Source organism: Ceratina calcarata, unplaced genomic scaffold, assembly GCF_001652005.2.
Source record: "Ceratina calcarata isolate Rehan_Ccalc_2016 unplaced genomic scaffold, ASM165200v1 scaffold294.2, whole genome shotgun sequence".
Taxonomy (NCBI): domain Eukaryota; kingdom Metazoa; phylum Arthropoda; class Insecta; order Hymenoptera; family Apidae; genus Ceratina; species Ceratina calcarata.
Window position 1 is genome coordinate 538,571 of NW_017151812.1, and position 20,252 is coordinate 558,822.

General features: G+C 39.8%; 1 protein-coding gene across 1 annotated transcript in view; it reads left to right on the forward strand.

Moving 5' to 3' along the window:
• Positions 1 to 8,228: 8,228 nt before the first annotated feature.
• Cad87A (cadherin 87A) overlaps positions 8,229 to 20,252 on the forward strand; it is a 62,867-nt gene continuing 50,843 nt past the window's right edge. Inside the window, exon 1 of the mRNA XM_018022857.2 lies at positions 8,229 to 8,302. The gene's annotated coding sequence lies outside the window, so the exon portion shown is untranslated. The remainder of the gene's footprint in view (positions 8,303 to 20,252) is intronic.

Sequence of the window (20,252 nt, forward strand, 5' to 3'; positions counted from 1 at the left end):
AAGCAAGGCCGAGTTCCGTGATGAAGAGCGAGCGGCGCTACGAATATATAACCTCGTATTCCTGGTCCGCGTCCGTAAACAAGGCAGCGCGCGTAATCGCGGCTAAATTATGCCGAGCCCTCTTCCGGCGTCGCTCAAACTCTGAAAAGAATCATCAACATTCAGAGTGGCAGCTGAAGCAACTCGTTTCAACCGGGGGCCGTTCGTCCTCCCTCTCGCTCGCCCGTTGCTAGCTCGGCTAAACCCTTCCGCGACACGAATCACGCCAACTATGTGTGCCACGCCGGGCTGCCAAACACCTACACTACCACGCGTGTTTGCGCAAAGCTGCAGCTGAGAACTTAATGCCTCTCTGATTTTTATAATTTTTACAAAAAATCGGGCCACGCTAACGAACTTGAGATAATAATTTTTCTATTCATCTGGCAGGAAGTCAAAAATATAAATAGTACTACGTGCGATCAGTTTAAGGATGTATTGGCTATACAGTCAATCCGAAAAGTTTATGTACCTTAGAAAAACGCATTTCCTATCATTAAAAATAGTGCATTTATCTTCTAATTTCGATATTTAATGAGTTACATATGATTATTTGGCATTTTATTGATGTTGACAAAATCCGACCATCCCAGCCTCGAAACGGCGAACTTTTGACAAAAAATTTCGTTTTTCCTTAATTACTCCTAAACCGTTGAATCTACGGGAAAATTGCATCAGACCTTTCTTGTAGAGGACGACGAGATCTACAATTTCCATGTAAAAATTTTTCGCTAGCATTAATATTTAACGAGTTATTGACGAAAAACGAAAAAACAGTTTTTTGCAAATTACTCGTTAACTATTGACGCTAGCGAAAAATTTTTACATGGAAATTGTAGATCTCGTCGTCCTCTACAAGAAAGGTCTGATGCAATTTTCCCGTAGATTCAACGGTTTGGGAGTTATTGGCCAAAAACGAAAATTTGGAAGAAATTGAAGGGGTACCCCTTGGAAAAATCTCGGAAAAATCGAAAATTTTTTTTTGTTGTTTTTTATTAGCAATGTTCTTCCAACGTCTGATTCTTTTTAAAAAATGCGTTTCTAAAGTGCATAAACTTTTGGGATTGCCTGTATAGCCAATACATCCTTAATTATTATTGAACAAATTGTCTGAGACAAAACGAGAAAATGGAGAGTTCAAATGCAATCGCTATGGATTGTAGTACCACCTTGTTACATGATCGAGTCGTGGCTTTAATAAGCAGATTCTGGATTCTAGATTGGATGCGGTTTCGTAATATAACCACCCTATTCCCTCGACTTAAGTAGATTAGATTTCTTGGTCTTCACTCGAAGTTATAAATCCGATAAGCGATAGCGAGAAGAGACTTCTATCTGAATTATCCCTGAACAAAACCTATTCGAGTGTTGTTCGGCAACAATCGTTCGTCTGCCGAGTAATTAGCATCTACGCGATCTTTGAAAACGAGATTGTCACTTGAAAAGCAACGCGCTCGTCGGAGTGTTAACGTAATCCGGCACGGGCCCAGCGACTGCAACGTTAATAATTTATGCAATCAACGCAGGGCTTTATTAAACATGTCGTTTTGCGTGCCAGTTACCTGCGGCACGACGGAACGTATTCCAACGGTGCTCACCGTCGCTAGGCAGCCTCTCTTGGCCTTCTGTGCCCCCGTTTGCCAACGTCGCTGCCTCGGAATTAATTCCGGTTAAACCCGATGGTGTAATTAACAAGTCGCGTTATGGATCCCGGTATTTACTATTTGATTCCAGTTGTTTGGCCACGTAGCTGCTTAGATACGTCGTTAGAACATCGAAATTGTAATTATGCGTTGTCTGCACTGATGACAATAGTTACTAGTCTGCGAATTTTTTCTATTTATCAAATAATTAAGTACGCTGCAAGTATGAACGTTGCATGTGACGCATTGAAATATAAAAAATCTTCTATTTTTCATAGAAATCCGCTGTGTATATAAAATGATTGCGATATTTATAAGAAAGGAAAAGAGAGTTGACTTATTTGGTGCCTCGATTCGGTTAAGCCCGATGAAGTCGCGAATTAATTCCACTTGTTTGTCACGTCCTCGTTTAAACAGGTCGTTAAAACATTCAGACTGAAATCAGACGTTTTTATCTTACGCGCTGAAAGTATATTACAAGAAATAATTTATCACGTTATCGAGAAGAAAGCAGAGGAGATTGATTTATTCGGCTTGTTGATTTCTCTCTTTTTATAGACGGTAAGTGGTTACCACGTTTTCCTCGTAATAGACGCATTCCGCTGAGGATGTTACTCGCTCGTGTGCAGCACGTATTCTGAGCACTTAATAAAACTCGAAACGATTAGCGTTCTGCGAGGGAAAGTATTGCCCGCCTCTGCCGAGCAGATATCTCGCGCGACGAACTTTCTCTACCGACACGTATTATTTATTCCATTTAAGGTGAAACAAGCTGCGCAAACTCGCGACCCGTACAAACTACAGTCGGATTAATGAATTTCACGACAGAGGCATTTAATCTAATGGGAGGCTATCAAGAAGTTGTGTATTTCACTCCGCACCGTGAAAGTTCTATAATATACGGAATCAACTGTTTTCATAAAATGTTTCCAAGTTGAGAACAAGAGCATCGCGTATGATGAATTTTCTTCATTTCAAAAATATATGCTTGCTCGTTAACCTGAGTGCTGCATTAAGCAAGAAAATTCAGGCAATGGTATTAAATTTTTGTATCCTGATTTCTCGTTCCTTTGCTCATATAACGTCTCGCATAATAATTTCCACGCAGGGATGGTGTATGCTACTTTGTTGGACTTTATCAAGAGCAACACGTTAAACCTGTTAGGATAATAAGCGATGCAGTATAATACTGTTTGCACGTAGATTCGTCTTACATCTTGCTGAGGAAGCTACTTTAATAACACAGTAAACAAAACCGTATGGTGTTAGGTATAATGATAGGAACTATTAAATTTTATTAACTGAAACATCCTCTATAAATATGAAAGATATATTTAATTCTCGTTGCATGGATTTCATACAAATTTATCAATTCGATACATTCCCAAATAATTAATAATTCATTGTCGAAAATAGGAGTAGATTCAGTTAAATGTTTCATTTTTAATACTATTAATATGTATAACAGTTGGATAATGTGAAAAATTGTTTTTAATTAAATGAAATGTCTATGAAATGTCTGGTATGAATTGTCTTCTTCATATACGACAAATATATTTCATTCAAATAATTTATCAGTTACTCTGACACATTCCTAAATAATTTCATTATCGAGCATTTTAGATATAATTAAGGATTTATCGTCGACAATAAGAGACATTCTGTCATTTTATGATCCAGTTAAATGATTCACTGCTAATATAATTAATATTTGTACCAATTGTGTCACGTGATAAATTGCACTTTATTCAAGAATACTACCATCGAGTAACAATTAAATACGTAATATAGTCTCACATTTTTTCTCGTTGCAAAAATAAATGATGGCAAAAACTTCTCATTAACATTTATAATAATTGTATTTCAAATATAAATTGATTCTGCCATATTATTTAATCTTAAATTCAATTTATAATAGAAATATAATTGAATAAGTATTTGTGAAAAATTGAGGAATAAAAATTTCCTGTGCACTAACTTAATAGTTGAATATTTTCATATTTCCTATTGCAATCATACACTGTGGCCTCTTGGACGAACAGCTTACTTTTTTCGTAGCAATTACGTAATTATTATAGCCGTACGCATATTGGACGTCGTTTTGAGTGGAGCGTGCGGCGAGAACATGCTATTACTACTTACCTCTCATGCGAACGTGTAAGCTCTCTTGTCTCTTGCGCGGCGTAACGCTAATGCAATAGCGTCGGGGGTAACGTAATTAACACGTCAGAATTTATACGCTCTCTTCAGCGAGAGTGGTCACGCGTGTCTACGTTCAAAACGCTTTAGCCGGCCCGTAATTGGTGATACGAAATTCCATTCGCGCTAGTCAACCTGCACTTTCTTTCATTCCTCGACTCTTTTCTGGCTTTTTGCACTCAAATTATTTTCAGTCTCGCTTTACTCTGCTTACTCGCTTTTTACACGTCATAATTTTTATTTTTGCATGTCATGCATACGATAAATATTAATACAATGTATTGCTCAATTCCAAGTTTCAGCAACATGTTTAAAACTTAAGAGGTATAGTAATTTTTGTTCTCGTTACTGGCTTAACATTACACGAATTATAGGAAAAAAATCAATGACTAGAAATTGTGATGTGAACAGAAATTAGAATAATTACTATATTTATTCGTATATGACTGATTGATAAGGAGATAACCGAGAGATATTTTGATAGCAAAAAGCCTCGGATTTTCGATTAAAAAAGATCTATACTAATTGTAGATTTCTGATAGAGGGGGAATCGCAATTATGCCCCTAGCGAAAAATAAGAGTAATTCACATGTTTGGGACTGGTTTCATCGTAGTTATTGCAACGCCAATGGTCAATAGTTATCTAAGTTGATTATTCGAAATAATATTGTCTAACAAATCGGTCATCCGGTAGTATTGTACCTGTAGATCGTAACCAAATTATGTCTACACATTATTTGTCGTAATCCCATTGTACAAGTATCAAACACTGATAGTGGCTGCGTACAATGCGCTTGTTTGATTAATTGTATTACCTCAGGAGATGTGTTTACCCGGGGACGATTTATCACCGGTGGTACGATACTGTTAACCACGGAATTTAGCCTCGGTTTGAGATACCTACAGCGGATATATTTTCTCCAGTAATGAAAGTCGCGTCGCCGTAGCATCTGTAACGTCTGTAATATAGAGAAGCCTTGGCAGAAGCTATATTAAACCTGTCTGTTTCGTAGTAAACTAACTTAAGCGTTAGGTTAATGCGCCCTGTTGGGAACGGTGGTTTTGATAAGTAAACTCGAGCTCCGGCTGCCTCTTGTGTGCTCATATACGCAATCACGGCGCCAGTGCGTATGCTCGTTACATTTAAAACGACTCGTTAAAACGTAGGAACGTGCCGTTCCTGGCAAAATGTGACGCGACCCAAATGGCAAATTGACGAGTCGAATGATAAAGCAATTAAGTACGCGATGTCATTAACATACCTCGTAAGTTTCTATTACTTATCCTTTTAATACCTTTACTGAAATTTTATTTCATTTACGCGTAACGTTTTAATGAATAAGAAATTGATTATCAGACGAATGATTACACGTGCTTCGACTGAGCATTCGGAGCTTCCGGTTTTCGGCAGTTTTCGTTGGACGACGTTAAACAAAAGGCGGACGCAACAATAGCATTCATGTTTTGTCGCACTCTATTTGCATACTTATCTATTGTTCGCGTTACTAACGCTTTTTCTAGCATACATATTCTTCGCTGAGCTTGCCATTGTCTAGCGTCGCAATTCATATCTACGTTCACGTTCCCGAGCTCGCCACAAAATTTGCTTTTTACCATGCAACAGCTTTTTTTTTTAATTTACACGACTCGTGCCTAGGAAATGAACTACACTCGTAGCCTTTTCTTATTATTCGATTGTGTAACAGAATCAACTGTCTATGCGACACGGAATATTATCTTTAAATATTCTTTGGGATGTTAGAAGGCTTAGTTTGCTAACAGAAAATTAAAAGAATTGCTATTCGTAACTTTGCACATGCATTGAACATACTTAGATGTGCAGAAAACACGTTTTAAATTTTTATTGGAGACCTGAATGAAAAAGTTAAAAGTCATACCTTTTACTTTTTTATTCGAGACTTTGACGAGTAGCTTTCTTTTCAAATTTTACGCATTACATAGTAAACTAAGTCTTCTAATATTCCAGAGAATATTAAGTTAACTGGTTTAATATTAAAAAGGTTTTTCAGTTTTGAAATGACTATGAATACTAACGAGAGTAACTGTATGTCTTTTTATTTCGACGCATCAAATAATGATGAAATTACAATTTTCTTGATGATTCACTATGTTCAGAGTTATCAACGAGACAATGTTAAGCCGGTATAGAATTTGATGTTAGTTGTTTCTGAGCTTCGGTCTCGAGGGTAAAATTGTGAATTCCGCGGAGCCTATGGGCGGCTCGGGACGGTACGGTTTATTTCGTATCTCCGATGAATGATTTAGTTAGCAGCGGTCGGATGTTCAACGCCAGGAGTCTCCGTCCGCAGCGTAAATGCAGTTCTCCTTGCCGGGATAACTGCAACGTTAATAGTTGATGCAGTTAGCTCAAGCCTTATTAAACATGTCTGGCTAGGAGGAAGTTTGTTTAGTCATATCGCGATGAAGCACCGCCGTTACAGCGCGGTGACATCAACCGGCCGAGTCGAGGGTGCTCTCTTGTGTGCCATACCGCACCACGGTGCTAATGCAGCCGTGATGCCTGCCGCGCTAACTAATTAACGCGCGGCCATTTACCGATTTCGCTACGCGTACAATGTGCTTGTCTAACGCCTACTCGGCTTCATTCGAAGAAATTAAGATCAACAAAAGTATACACGTAAAAAATACCAGGATTCTCGCAGCTTCGCCCACATTAATTGTCGTATGTACAACTAAAAATGTATAGAATAGAAANTAAGAAAGCTACTGTCCTGTGTTTAAATTTTTGCTACAATCAAGATTTCCCTAAGTAATAATAAAATGATGTTCTCTTTAATAATATTCGACAACTTTCATTCGAGATTATTATATCTTACTTCTCACGACATATAACGAGTAATTTAAACGAGCCTGAGTTAAATGATCGAATATAGCCGACCGGTTAATTTTAGTTGATCATTATTCAGTATTCCCCTTGAGCAAGATCCTGAAGCGAACTTCAAAGCGCAGTCGTTTCTCGTTAAGAAACCTCTTTTCAAATAATTTATTTCAGCGCTTTTCTACAGACATATGATTAGATTATCTCGTGCCTATTAATTGAGATCAGCGTTTACTTTATCATCAAATTTGTCTTGTAATTAGAGTTTGATTGGCTAGTTGGTATTTTCATAATTACTTCGTTGATGAAGGATGTTCAGAATCCTGCGTCTGACTGCTAAACATTTACTAATTTCATTAGGTACAAGCTCCGACAATAAGCATACACCTTGCATACATACGTTGCCCATGTATACATATAGTGACGTATGTACAGGCGATGTCCTGCGGTGTACGACCGTACATAGACTGATGCCACTGGAATGCATTGACCTCGACGTGCGTTTTGATAGTGGACGCTGCTCAATGCGTTGATCCCGTGTGCGGCGGTTTCCATTTCGCAGACCCGGTATTATCGCATGCCGGAATCAAAGCGACCGCAGGCCATCCATCACCGAAATAAACTTCTATAAATCATGAGAAAACGAAATTCCCGAGGTTTTTACACGTATACTCGATTATGCGCGCGCGTCCAATGTATTAAAATTAAAGAAAGAAACTCTAGGCTCAAGTCCGACGGCGCATATCTACGAATTATTACATTGTACGTTCGTACAAAAGAATTAAAATATTCAGTGTAGACACGTTTTGGAATTGATTAATGAAAGTGATTCATTTATGATGTTAGAATTCATTTCTCTTCGCGTGTCGTTTGGCTATGATCATGCTTGAACGCGAATCAGCCTGATGTACCCACGAACGGCGTGGCAAGATAAATGCGTTCCGGCGTTTCTTGGCTGGTCTATTGTAACCCATTATGTTCAACGTCAGCTAATTATCTTGTGTGACACGTGTATGCACTCCTTTCTCATTCATAATAGTTTCCCGCGCCTATGAAACTAATAACACCACTCTGTTCATTTAATTGCAGCAACAAATATTGTTATTTTATTTTATAATCGTATCGTCAAGTTGTTATTTGAAAATCTTTGTAAACGTTGTCACCATTCTGGTAGTTTCGTGATTGACCAGATGGTTCAATTGAAGTGGAGTCACACGTAAAGGAAAGCGACCGCGTGCGATTGTCACTACTACACTATAATTATTTTTTTAGTTTGTGCTCTATTGAAGTTGACTTCGTAGTGCAAGGGGTTAAAGGGAATCGATACTCTGCGATGAAGTTGATAGATTTATCAAAACTCGTCGACAGTCGTTGGTTGCACGTTGAAAAAATCGGACAGTTTAGCCGACGGCAAACCGCGAGTTCAATGCCTGCGACGTATCTTATTTATCTTCTGTTACTGACAAGTCTCAATCAATAATCCATGCGCCCTTTTCTGTTCGCAGGTTTCTTAAAAAGTTCACGTCGCTACTGGCAATATGTCTCTTGATCACGCGCACTGGTGAGTACTTCTTCACTGATTCTCAACGAAGTTTTTTATTATTTTTAATTTGTTATAAAAATAGCCAGAATCGAATGAACAGAATTATAGATAAATCTGGTTTGGTAATCGGGATTAACAGTTTTTTTATTCAAATCGTTTTTTAAATTACCAATACTGAATTAATTCTGTTTAATAACTAAACAAGCGTATATTCGAAACTAGTCGAATAATACTTGAACTTGGACAAAATGTCTGGGATTGGTGGTACGAAAGAGAGTTACGTGTGTAAGGAAGACACAACAGTAGAAATAGATAAGAGCAGAGAGGCGTTTCCTTTTTCCGGTTGGGGGAAGCATCCACCGAAACGTGTTACTCTTCTTTTTCTCCTTGAAGGGTGTATCTCGATGAACCCGTGAAATAGTTTTCCAGCGGCAAGAAAACCAGAAACGATGCCCCTCCTTTGTTCATCCTATTTTTTCTCTGCTTTTTTCCCCTCTCATCTCTTGGTATTTCTTTCTCCGTGCGTCATGGCTACACCAGAAATATACATTCCTATAAATAATAGACAGAAAAAGTGGAACGGTCACGATTTGTCTTGCACAGTATAATTCCCCGAATACTAATTTTTGTTAACTATTATTTTGTTCAAATGCAAAAATTGTATACATTCATTTATTCTGAAATATTTTGAAGATTTAATTTCTTTTATAATTTTAACGTATAGAAAACTCTGACTCAAATGACCCACCTTTGCGTAATTAAGGTATCAAAAAAAAACCTTTACATAATAACGGTTAAATTACTCGTCGGGTTTCACAGAGAAACCTCGTAATGTCCACTGTTTGAAATATAAACACCACTCGTCTCTTCTCGGCCGTGACGCTTGCGTCAGGTCGAAACGAGGCGAGGTAAAAAATAAAAAAAAAAAGGTTAATGCAAAACGGGCACCGCCAGTTGCCACAGAGTTTTGATACGCGTCCTGTTTGCCATCTCGTCTCGTCCGTGCGTCGCGATTGATCGCTCAAAGGGCAACGTTTGCTCGCTCACGAATACCCGTCAATCACGTTCTAACGATGCATTCAAGTACGGGTTCGCACGTAGCTACATCGTGCAATTTAAACTGGAAACGTACGCCGTCTGGCTGATACTCAAAGGACTGTTGATTCATTTGTTGTTTGTCGATTTATGATTTATTTGTCCCTCCACTTTTCCAAGGTTTGTAAATATTGTGCGGAATCATTGGAATACACGTGTATGGGACACAGGGGTGTGTCACGCGAAAACGAGCTATTCCAACGTTTTTCGTAGACCATTCTGAAGAAAAAATGTTATATAAGTTATTGCTCGATTCCCTTTCCTTTTCGAGATATGAGAAATTCAGTGATACGAGTCAGTAATTAGTCAGACGCTCGAGCTGTTCACGTCAAGGCGTGTCTAGAGTCTAACGAAACATGTTATATAGCAGAATTGTACTTGTTAGAGATGCAAGGAGCAAAATGTTATATAGCATAATGTAATATAACATTTTTTTTATATATTAATGTAACGAATTCATAAAACATTTTGTATCTCATTATTCATAAAACGTTCAGGAATTCTACTTAATACCTTCTTAGAAATTCCATGATTTAACGACTTGTTTTTGGTTTATTTCTGTTTCTTGTAAAAGTAAAATGCATATTGCAATGTTTCAACGATAATTTATTTAAAACACGTTCTTTAAACTGGTACCATAAATATTTTATTTAGCATAACAAGTTTCATAATCAGTGCGAGCGATGTCACGTCAGGGAATGCCAGTAATCAACACAGTCACGTTGCCTTAGAATTTTTGTGATGTTATCGTGAAAATCGATGATGTGCGTGAAATGCATATTTCTATTTGAATACGATGCACCACTAGTCTACTCCGTAGTCGCTCGAATTCCCGCCGGTCACTGGTTTCACGCAGTGTCATTTCGTCGGTGGCTTCTGACGGAGGGAGAACGAGCGAGGGGGATTCATTCCGAGATCCCGTTAAATACGACTTCGTCGAGGCAGAGCAACGAGTTTCCGATAATGCCGGATGCAGTCGGCTGTATTACTGGATAATGCGTCGCTCGCTCAATAATACACGACATTCGCGTCTGTTCGATCACATTTGATCGGGTGAAAAGCTCCGGCCTCCCTATTCATCCGTAACCCCTTCTTTTCTTCTCCGTGCTTTCACCGCTTTCGACGACTTCATCCTCCACCTCCTCCTCCTCCTCCTCCTCTTCCACCTTGTCAACGTCGCGTCGCGACGTTCCCTGCGCGCGTCTCCGTTGCCGTATCCATTTCCATTTCCTCTTCAACCTTCCAACCCAACCATTATTTCTCTCCTATGGTCTCTGCGTTTCTCTCATTAAATCCGACTCGTGTGTTTCTCCCTTTGGTCGACCCCGCGCGTCGCTACCGCTCGTTAGTAATCGTCGCTAGAGAACAACGCCGAATGATTATCGAATCATTCTTCGTCGTGAATATGCATGTACGGTCTGTATCGCGTGCAGTCGCTATTTTTAACGGCGAGCATTACGTACCCGCAAACATTTCTAGTTAGACGACGTACTTGAAGAAAAAAGTCCCACGATTCATTTTTTTTTTTTAGAATTCTCGGCTTCTTTTTATTCGCGAAAAATACATATTTGCACGAATCGTTCCTCGGCTTCCTTTGATTTTATACAAACGTTTCCTTGCAATTAACGCTCGACGATTTTCTGTACGTGCACGTATGCTCCTCTTGAATGTGTGCATTATTTATCTACAATTTTTCATTGAAATTTTCTGTGAGAGTTCTTCTTTCATAAAAAAAGGAAATATTTCACGCGGCATCGACGAAGACGCAGTGAGATTTATTTTAATTAATAATACGCTTAGAAAACTTAAGAAACTCCGATAATTACAAGACAAATGAATAATTTTCTATAAGAATGCAGAAACATGATAGATGACAAAATATTTATCAGTAAAATTTTGTTGTACTTCCTCAGAAGTAAAAAGAAAAAGGAATTAAATACATGGAATGTACGTGAAAAGTTGATCCCGGGTGCGTACGCGTCAGTCAACCAGGGAACTGTCCAAAAAACGCGAACCGCGCCTTCCGGCTTTCACGTGTCACCGACAGCACACGTGATTTTGATGCTACAGAAGTCTCGACGGGCACAAAGTACCGTGTCCAGCAGGTAATCAAAGAACGAACAGCCGATTGTCTTCACGCTTGCGGCGTCCATATATCCGCGGAAAATAAATTAGCAAAGTTACTCTCGTACTCGCGTCTCGACATGAAAGCACGGTCGGTCTTACCGAGGTTCCACGTTCATCTAATTTCGCCGAGTCGCGGAGTGCCGGACGAGTGCCGCAGTCGCCGTGCCGCGACGCGAACCGAAGAAACGGGCAAAGCGAGAGATAGAAGGAGGAACCGCGGAAGACGGAATAAACGGGCTATGGACGAGGAACATGGCACGGTCCATGGACATAGGCCAACTCGAGCCGGTCGTTCGCCCCGTGTTCCCAACCCCTGACAAGGATTACGCCCGGTACCGGCCAAAGGGAAGGTGGTAATTATCCACCGACGGCCCTTTATCTGCCGCGCCGCAGACGCGACTATACCTGCGTCCGCGTTTATGACGCTCGCCACCCTCGCTTCTCTTATCCTTCCATCCTCTCGCTCTCTCTGTTTGTCTCCGCGATCGCGACCCCCATAATCCACGCAGCTGTTGAACTTATATGTCGCTGGGCGATAAGAATTTCAAAGGGTCATCATAAAAGACTTTCGTACCCGTCAGACTATGCATACAGAATATTGGAGTTGTTGAAAAATCATTTTGTAATAGAGAAATAGAAAATAGACGATTTATTGACTTTTTTCATATACTCTTGTACATTTGAATGAATCTCATTCATGAATCGATGCTGATCCAGCATAAAAATACAAATCTAGTCATCACAAGATTTCTATGTGAAAAAATGATTTTTACCATTTTTTTATTTTTCACGGTTACATTTTGCAACGAAAAAATCTGAGAAAATTCTCAGACGTGCCCAGTTATAGTAAGCACGGGTCAGAATTTTTTTTTTAATTTTTCGCACGACTTAAATAAGGAAAAACCTAAAAAAACTGATTTTTCGAATTTTCCCGATTACCATCCAGGTTGAGATATGATGCTAAAAATTGGAGTGAATGTTTCTTTTCTGATAAGCTATCGAGTGGCGTTTCATTCAACTCGAGAGCACTTTTGACCCCCTTATTCGGCTAAGCCCTTTCATATGCTAATAAAAACAGAAATGCATTTCCTCGCGGATCTACCAAATCGTTCTTATCGCCAGCGATTTGAGCCGCGTTGAGACGTGGGAATACAAACGGGAATAAAGAATCGCGGACGAAACGTATTACGGCGAATGCGTAACGTGTCCAGAGAGCGTGGCTCAGGACGTGGTCCGATGGTCCGAAAGACTGAAACAGAGGAGGACTGGCCGGTTAAAGCGGGATCCGATGGTCCGATGGCCGTGTCGGCGACCGTCCATTTGAAGCGTCGTTGAAAAGAGCCAATATTCCGCTCGGCTGCACTATGCAGAGTTCGATTCATCGGGGAATTCAATTAGCGCCAGTTGCCGGAAACCTCAAGTAATTTGCGCTCACCCTACCATCTTCTCGCTCTCGCTCTCTCTCTCGCTCGCTTTTACTCTACTCAATGCGTTTCCACTCTGTCCCTTCTCTTTCTGATTTACATTTACTCCAGCTGAGCGGACGTGCTCTCTCTTTGTTACGATGAACCACGTCTGTTACCAGTTTCCATCGAACCCTCGCCCGGATTTCCATCCGTTCGTTCGTGTTTGATCCAGGCTCGGCTGTTATTTAAATAAAATATTTGCAAAACGATTGTTCAAAGCTATTTCTTGATTTAAGGAAAATCCGGATCCCGATCCTTTCGATTCTCTCGCAAGGGACATTCTTCTTGTCTCAGATATAAACAAATCGTTGGTACATCTCGTGTAATAAATCTGTCTACCTCGGCCGAGAGCAATTTTCTGCAAGAAGCAATTGCTTGTAAACATTTTGATGTATACTCTCGATATAAATTTACTGCTCCATTCGCTTTTGCCGAGCGTAAGAGAAAAATGTTTGTGCACGAGATTCGCAGTTTCTTTTCGCATTGAGCATTCCATTTGCTCAGCTTGTTGATGGTCGAGAAGTTATTTAGACGGGTTTGCTTCCGAGATGAAACTGTAAATATCTTCAAAATTGGACACGAGAACGTCATAACGTTTATCAAAAACGGTGCTTAAAAATGAAGTATCTTGAAGCATGAAGAAACGTATCGCAGTTTCAGTGTACAAAATTGCGTTGCAAATTTCAAACAGTGGTTAAAATTCTAAGCCGAAAAGAAGAATTCGCTGAAGAGAAGAGTTGTACCGCCTTCTGCTGGGTATACCAANATGCTGATCCAGCATAAAAATACAAATCTAGTCATCACAAGATTTCTATGTGAAAAAATGATTTTTACCATTTTTTTATTTTTCACGGTTACATTTTGCAACGAAAAAATCTGAGAAAATTCTCAGACGTGCCCAGTTATAGTAAGCACGGGTCAGAATTTTTTTTTTAATTTTTCGCACGACTTAAATAAGGAAAAACCTAAAAAAACTGATTTTTCGAATTTTCCCGATTACCATCCAGGTTGAGATATGATGCTAAAAATTGGAGTGAATGTTTCTTTTCTGATAAGCTATCGAGTGGCGTTTCATTCAACTCGAGAGCACTTTTGACCCCCTTATTCGGCTAAGCCCTTTCATATGCTAATAAAAACAGAAATGCATTTCCTCGCGGATCTACCAAATCGTTCTTATCGCCAGCGATTTGAGCCGCGTTGAGACGTGGGAATACAAACGGGAATAAAGAATCGCGGACGAAACGTATTACGGCGAATGCGTAACGTGTCCAGAGAGCGTGGCTCAGGACGTGGTCCGATGGTCCGAAAGACAGAGGAGGACTGGCCGGTTAAAGCGGGATCCGATGGTCCGATGGCCGTGTCGGCGACCGTCCATTTGAAGCGTCGTTGAAAAGAGCCAATATTCCGCTCGGCTGCACTATGCAGAGTTCGATTCATCGGGGAATTCAATTAGCGCCAGTTGCCGGAAACCTCAAGTAATTTGCGCTCACCCTACCATCTTCTCGCTCTCGCTCTCTCTCTCGCTCGCTTTTACTCTACTCAATGCGTTTCCACTCTGTCCCTTCTCTTTCTGATTTACATTTACTCCAGCTGAGCGGACGTGCTCTCTCTTTGTTACGATGAACCACGTCTGTTACCAGTTTCCATCGAACCCTCGCCCGGATTTCCATCCGTTCGTTCGTGTTTGATCCAGGCTCGGCTGTTATTTAAATAAAATATTTGCAAAACGATTGTTCAAAGCTATTTCTTGATTTAAGGAAAATCCGGATCCCGATCCTTTCGATTCTCTCGCAAGGGACATTCTTCTTGTCTCAGATATAAACAAATCGTTGGTACATCTCGTGTAATAAATCTGTCTACCTCGGCCGAGAGCAATTTTCTGCAAGAAGCAATTGCTTGTAAACATTTTGATGTATACTCTCGATATAAATTTACTGCTCCATTCGCTTTTGCCGAGCGTAAGAGAAAAATGTTTGTGCACGAGATTCGCAGTTTCTTTTCGCATTGAGCATTCCATTTGCTCAGCTTGTTGATGGTCGAGAAGTTATTTAGACGGGTTTGCTTCCGAGATGAAACTGTAAATATCTTCAAAATTGGACACGAGAACGTCATAACGTTTATCAAAAACGGTGCTTAAAAATGAAGTATCTTGAAGCATGAAGAAACGTATCGCAGTTTCAGTGTACAAAATTGCGTTGCAAATTTCAAACAGTGGTTAAAATTCTAAGCCGAAAAGAAGAATTCGCTGAAGAGAAGAGTTGTACCGCCTTCTGCTGGGTATACCAAAGCCCCCTGGCTGGAATCACAGTTTATTACGTTGCGCGTTGGTAGGTCTCACGAGTCCATAACAAAGTGACTCGTTTCCACGTTTACGTACTCCTGAGAACCACGCCCGTTTAAGAATTTATTTAACGATGTTCGGGAGAACTGGCGGCTTCATTTACCGTGAAATGTGTAACGATCAATTATTTACTAAAGATCGAGCCTTGATTCAATCACGTTTTACTTATAGTTACCCAAAATGATTCACCGACTCACTTGGCTCATACACATGCAAACATTAAATTTTCCTGGGTAGAAATAATCAAGTCATTGTGCAGTATAACTGTGTTACAGTTTTCTGAAGGATGTGTCCATATTTCTGAGATTCCTACCTCATTTCATTCAAATCTGTGCAGTGGAACTTGGAATATAAGAACTCACTCACTGTATTCACCAAGATTTAAATCTGAAGCTTAGTTCAAAGTTCAACATATTTAACTGTCAAATTTCAGTGACGAGAAATATTCAAGGCACTTATACTACATAGTGAAAATTTAATTTTCGCACGTGTGCTTGCCAAGTGGGTCAAGAATCGTTTTGGAGAACTGTAACTTGTTAAGGTTGTATGAACCCTTGCATAAAAACAATGACAAAGCATTGAAATTTTAACAGTTACTAGATATTACATAAATAAAACATTGTACAAAATTTTAGTTTATTAAAAGTGTTATTACATCTTGAATTCTGATGTCGAATTTTGATTTCTTTGAAAAAAAATTTTATGGCTCATTCAACTTTAAAGTAGATGCAAGATTGTTATGCGTCACATTCTGAATCGAAGTTTACTCGACTACCTTTACAAAATGTTCTGTTGGCCACAACGAATTCTGGGCCCATGAGGGAGCAACGTCTCGTCGCAGCAATCGATAAAACGCATAGTTGACAGGCTACTCGAGGGGCCTGGGCATAAAAAATTCTCTCGCGAAACGGTGATCTATCCGACGCTAAAACAGAGACTAATGTCCGGAGCAGCGTCCCGACGCATTCGTCGCCATTAAGAGGGGGACTTCGGGGAAAGATACATGGCGGTGGCGATTATATCTGACGTTCGACTCTGTTCGGGCAGGCAATTCGCTGATTCCCCTAACTGCCTACCGGGGCTTCCGGTTGAGCTAAATTCGAACGGCCGACAGGCTGCAAACGTAAAGAGCAGCGACCCCTTTTAGCGCGCTCGTTTTATCCCCGATTCACCCCAGCACAGTGGCTGAGCATCGGGCGACCCACCGCCAAGCACTTACCAGTCCTCGGCCACTTATTTTAAGGCTTCCCGTTTCGAGCCAATCAAAAATACCGAGACGATATACTCGCTGATAAACGTCACATCGCCGCATGTTCCTCGCTATTTTTAGGCGGTGATACCCATAGATTAATTCTAATTGTGACGTTGACAGACGTGAATAACGCTATAAGGCAGAATGTTAATGTTACCCATTAAATTCGCCGGATATCGGTTTACGTTATTCGATCGTATGTAGTTATTTCAACACAGATCGATAAAAAGCAAGTTTTATAACTGTTCGAGTTTATCGTAGAAGAACAGGCAGGACAAATAAATGGCAGGTGAAACGAGAATCTGTAAGTACATGTTCAGAAGTATCGTATCCGTCCTTTCGTCCCAGTCGTCGAGTCGCCACCGGCCGTTTTGCAAAAGACGTACGTACGTACGTGAAGGCTGGGAGGCACTTGGTGAAAAGTAATTTAGGTACACGCGGAGGTCGGGTATTCAGCTGGAAAATTGCACCGCGGTTGCGCGCGAGTGGAGCCAGCGAGAAATGTTTAAGGGCATGTGGGTTGGTACTTACGTTCCGTAGACTTTTACTTAATCCGTTCTCTGTTGCGGGATTAAAAGGTTGGAACTATAGGCCCTGTTAGAAATTCTTAGAGCGCTTCCCCTGTCTTTAAAATCAATGGCAGCCGGCCAGACAGCGAACCGCGAATTAAAGTAAAGTACTAGATTATTCTTTAGCGGTAGGAGAACGTCGAAGATCGTGATAATTTCTTAGTTTTATTCGCGAGCTGTTTCAAGCGCTAAATCATTTTGTAAAATGAGCCTCTAAAAAGGTCAATTAAATTTTCAGTCCAATTCAGGAATTTAGACGTTAGCTGGCGACCTTATTCGAATTTTAAAGTAGTCCACCCCCTCGGAATTTGGCACGATTTGAGTGACTCTCATTAATTTCAAGTGGCCTGCCACGGTTGCTGAACTTATTACTTGGAGAACAGCAATTGAAAAGGTCATTGGAGCCAAACATTCTCGTTTAATTATGATTGATCCATGAAAATATACGCAGTTACATATTTCAATAGTTTTAATGCAATCCACGCCGTAGGTAAAATAAGAAAATCAGTGAACTTTCATCTGATTAAAAAATTTATTATACGATTCTTTTATTTTTGTCACGTTCCAAAAATTACTTAATTACGGCGTTACTTCCTGCTAATAAAATGCGCATAGAAAGAATATAATTTTTGGACTGCGAGAAATTATATTACTCGGCGACATAATGATTGATTAATTATTATCAACCGAAGCATGGGAATACGGTATGCGATAGCGGATGTCGAAGTTACTTTCGATGACGTTGTGCAAATCCATCATTGTAACACGTGCGGCGAGGGGGCGGGGGGCCGTTTGTAAAATGCAAATTTTCCGTGATTGGTTGTGATTAAACTTAATTAATCCGCAGCGTCACGTCGCGACGCTCGAGAACGCGAATCGGATTTTGTTCCCACGTGTATCCTCTGTAAATACGGTGATGTATCGGTCACTGGGAGAAGTCTATATTTCATTCCGCGTTGGCAGGCAAGAACGAGCAGTGGAACAATAACGAGGCAACAATGCATTCTGTCTTATGGGAGTTTGAGTGTGTTCATATGTGGAAACATTTTTAATAAAATATTACGTTTTTTAATCATTACTTTACTTAAGTTTGGACGAATCCTTATGTAAAAACAAATACAATAAAAAGTATACAGCAGCAAGAATTATAGACCATGTAGACAATGTAGTTTCAAGTCACGTGCAGTCCAATAAAAAAATTCCAAATCTATGTATTAGAATATTAGAAATTATGTGTTAAAAATTCCTTATGACTGAGAAAAACAGGTCGAACAATTTTATAAACCATACTCCTTTGTAATTAGTAGTATTATTTATTATAATTCTAGACTTATCGGTCAAAGAACAGGACTTGGTTTACACTTTGAATGTACTTAATCAGTTTCCTATAAAATTCAGGGTTTAATTAAATCCGGGGTACAAGGCTCGTCAATCTATCATGTGGTAAACCGTACTAATCTACCACTAGCCCCTTGCTCTTGTTCCAATTTTTCTCTGCACTATAGCAGTCCGAGAGGCAGGTAAATCGTTGAACGAGCTTTATGGGATCAGGTAAACGACTCGCGATGGTGAAAGTCGATATAACGACGGATCGAATTCACGGGAGCACTCCGTCATCTCGTCGGTTATTACCCGATAAGCTTCAATAAGTTTCAGGATCGATTTTTCGAACGTCAAGCCCGTCAGCCGGCGAGGCTGCGCGCTAAACGAGACGACGGCGAATTTTTCTGCCTTTCATCGTCGCGCCGGTCCGCGAACAGTGCATAGCTCTTCCGCGATATCCACGCCTTGTCGATTCGATCACGATCAACAGCTTCCGCGATGAAGGATCGGTCTCATTTCCGGTCGATTTCAATTCACGAAGCGACAGCCTCCATAGAACGTCGAACGCCTATTAAATATTTACAGATCTTTGCAGTCCCGCTTATGTTGGTGCATACGGAACGTATATTTATTCAGTTTCATCTCGTTGTCGATTGGCACGAATGAAAATTAAACAATCAACACGAATTATGGTGAACACATTAATAATATAGCAGTATTGTTAATCACATTAATTAAAATTAATATTTGTACTCCTTTCGTGGTTGAAATGCAATTATTGTATAAATGTTAATAGAAATAAATTGGACAGTAATTGATTTTGTGCCAAAAGAGAATGGCATTATTAAACATTGTGACGTATTTAATTTTTCCTGGATGCATTTTACAATTAGTTTCGTTGAATAAAATACAATTTAGTACATTACATGATTATTATAAATATTAATCACTTAAATGAATGGTCAAATGATAAATTTTATTATTGCTTTTGACACTGAATGCTTCATTACATTAATAATGTTTAATACATTTCGAATTATTTAATCACTTGGGAACATGTCAAAGACACCCACGAATTATTTGCCATCAAACTGTACGCTATGGACACTATGTAAATACATTTGTGGTGTTCGTAGCAGGTTTTTGATACGCTCAAATCTAATATTAATCAGGATGAATGGTATGCAATTGATTATTTTAGAAATTGTTTGGTTCGAAAGGAAAGTTCTGAAACTTTTATTTTTAATCGTATGCACGATTCTTAGCAGAGCCGAGTCGATGGAAGTTTCGAACTGGGACTGAGAGTTTCAATGCAGATTCGAGCGGGACGAGCTGGTCACATCAATTTGGATATCAAAGAATAACTCGTTTAAAAGAAAACTCGGCTATCGAAGAACAAAAGTCATTATCGGATTCGGTGAGGTCAATCGAAATCGAATTCTCGATACGATTTTTTTTTTTATTCCATTCTCCTCTCTTCTCTTTCCTATTACGACGATATTTTAACTTCGATAAATCGTATAAACGTCCGAAAGAATTATTAGCGTATTTTTTAAATTGCTGTGACAGCCTCTTCGTCACTCGTTCGCCACTTGTGGAGACAGGTTTTTAGGGGAAACAGAAAGAGGAGGGCTCGCGAGAAAAGCGCGACGTTTGGGTAATTCAATACGCCTTTCACGCACCTTCGAATAAAGGACAATGCACTCGCGCATTGTCCGTAAAAAAAACCGGGTGAGCCCTGTGCGGATAACAAAGAGTCGCAGTTCCCCTTTGTATTCGCACGTGTAATCCGTTT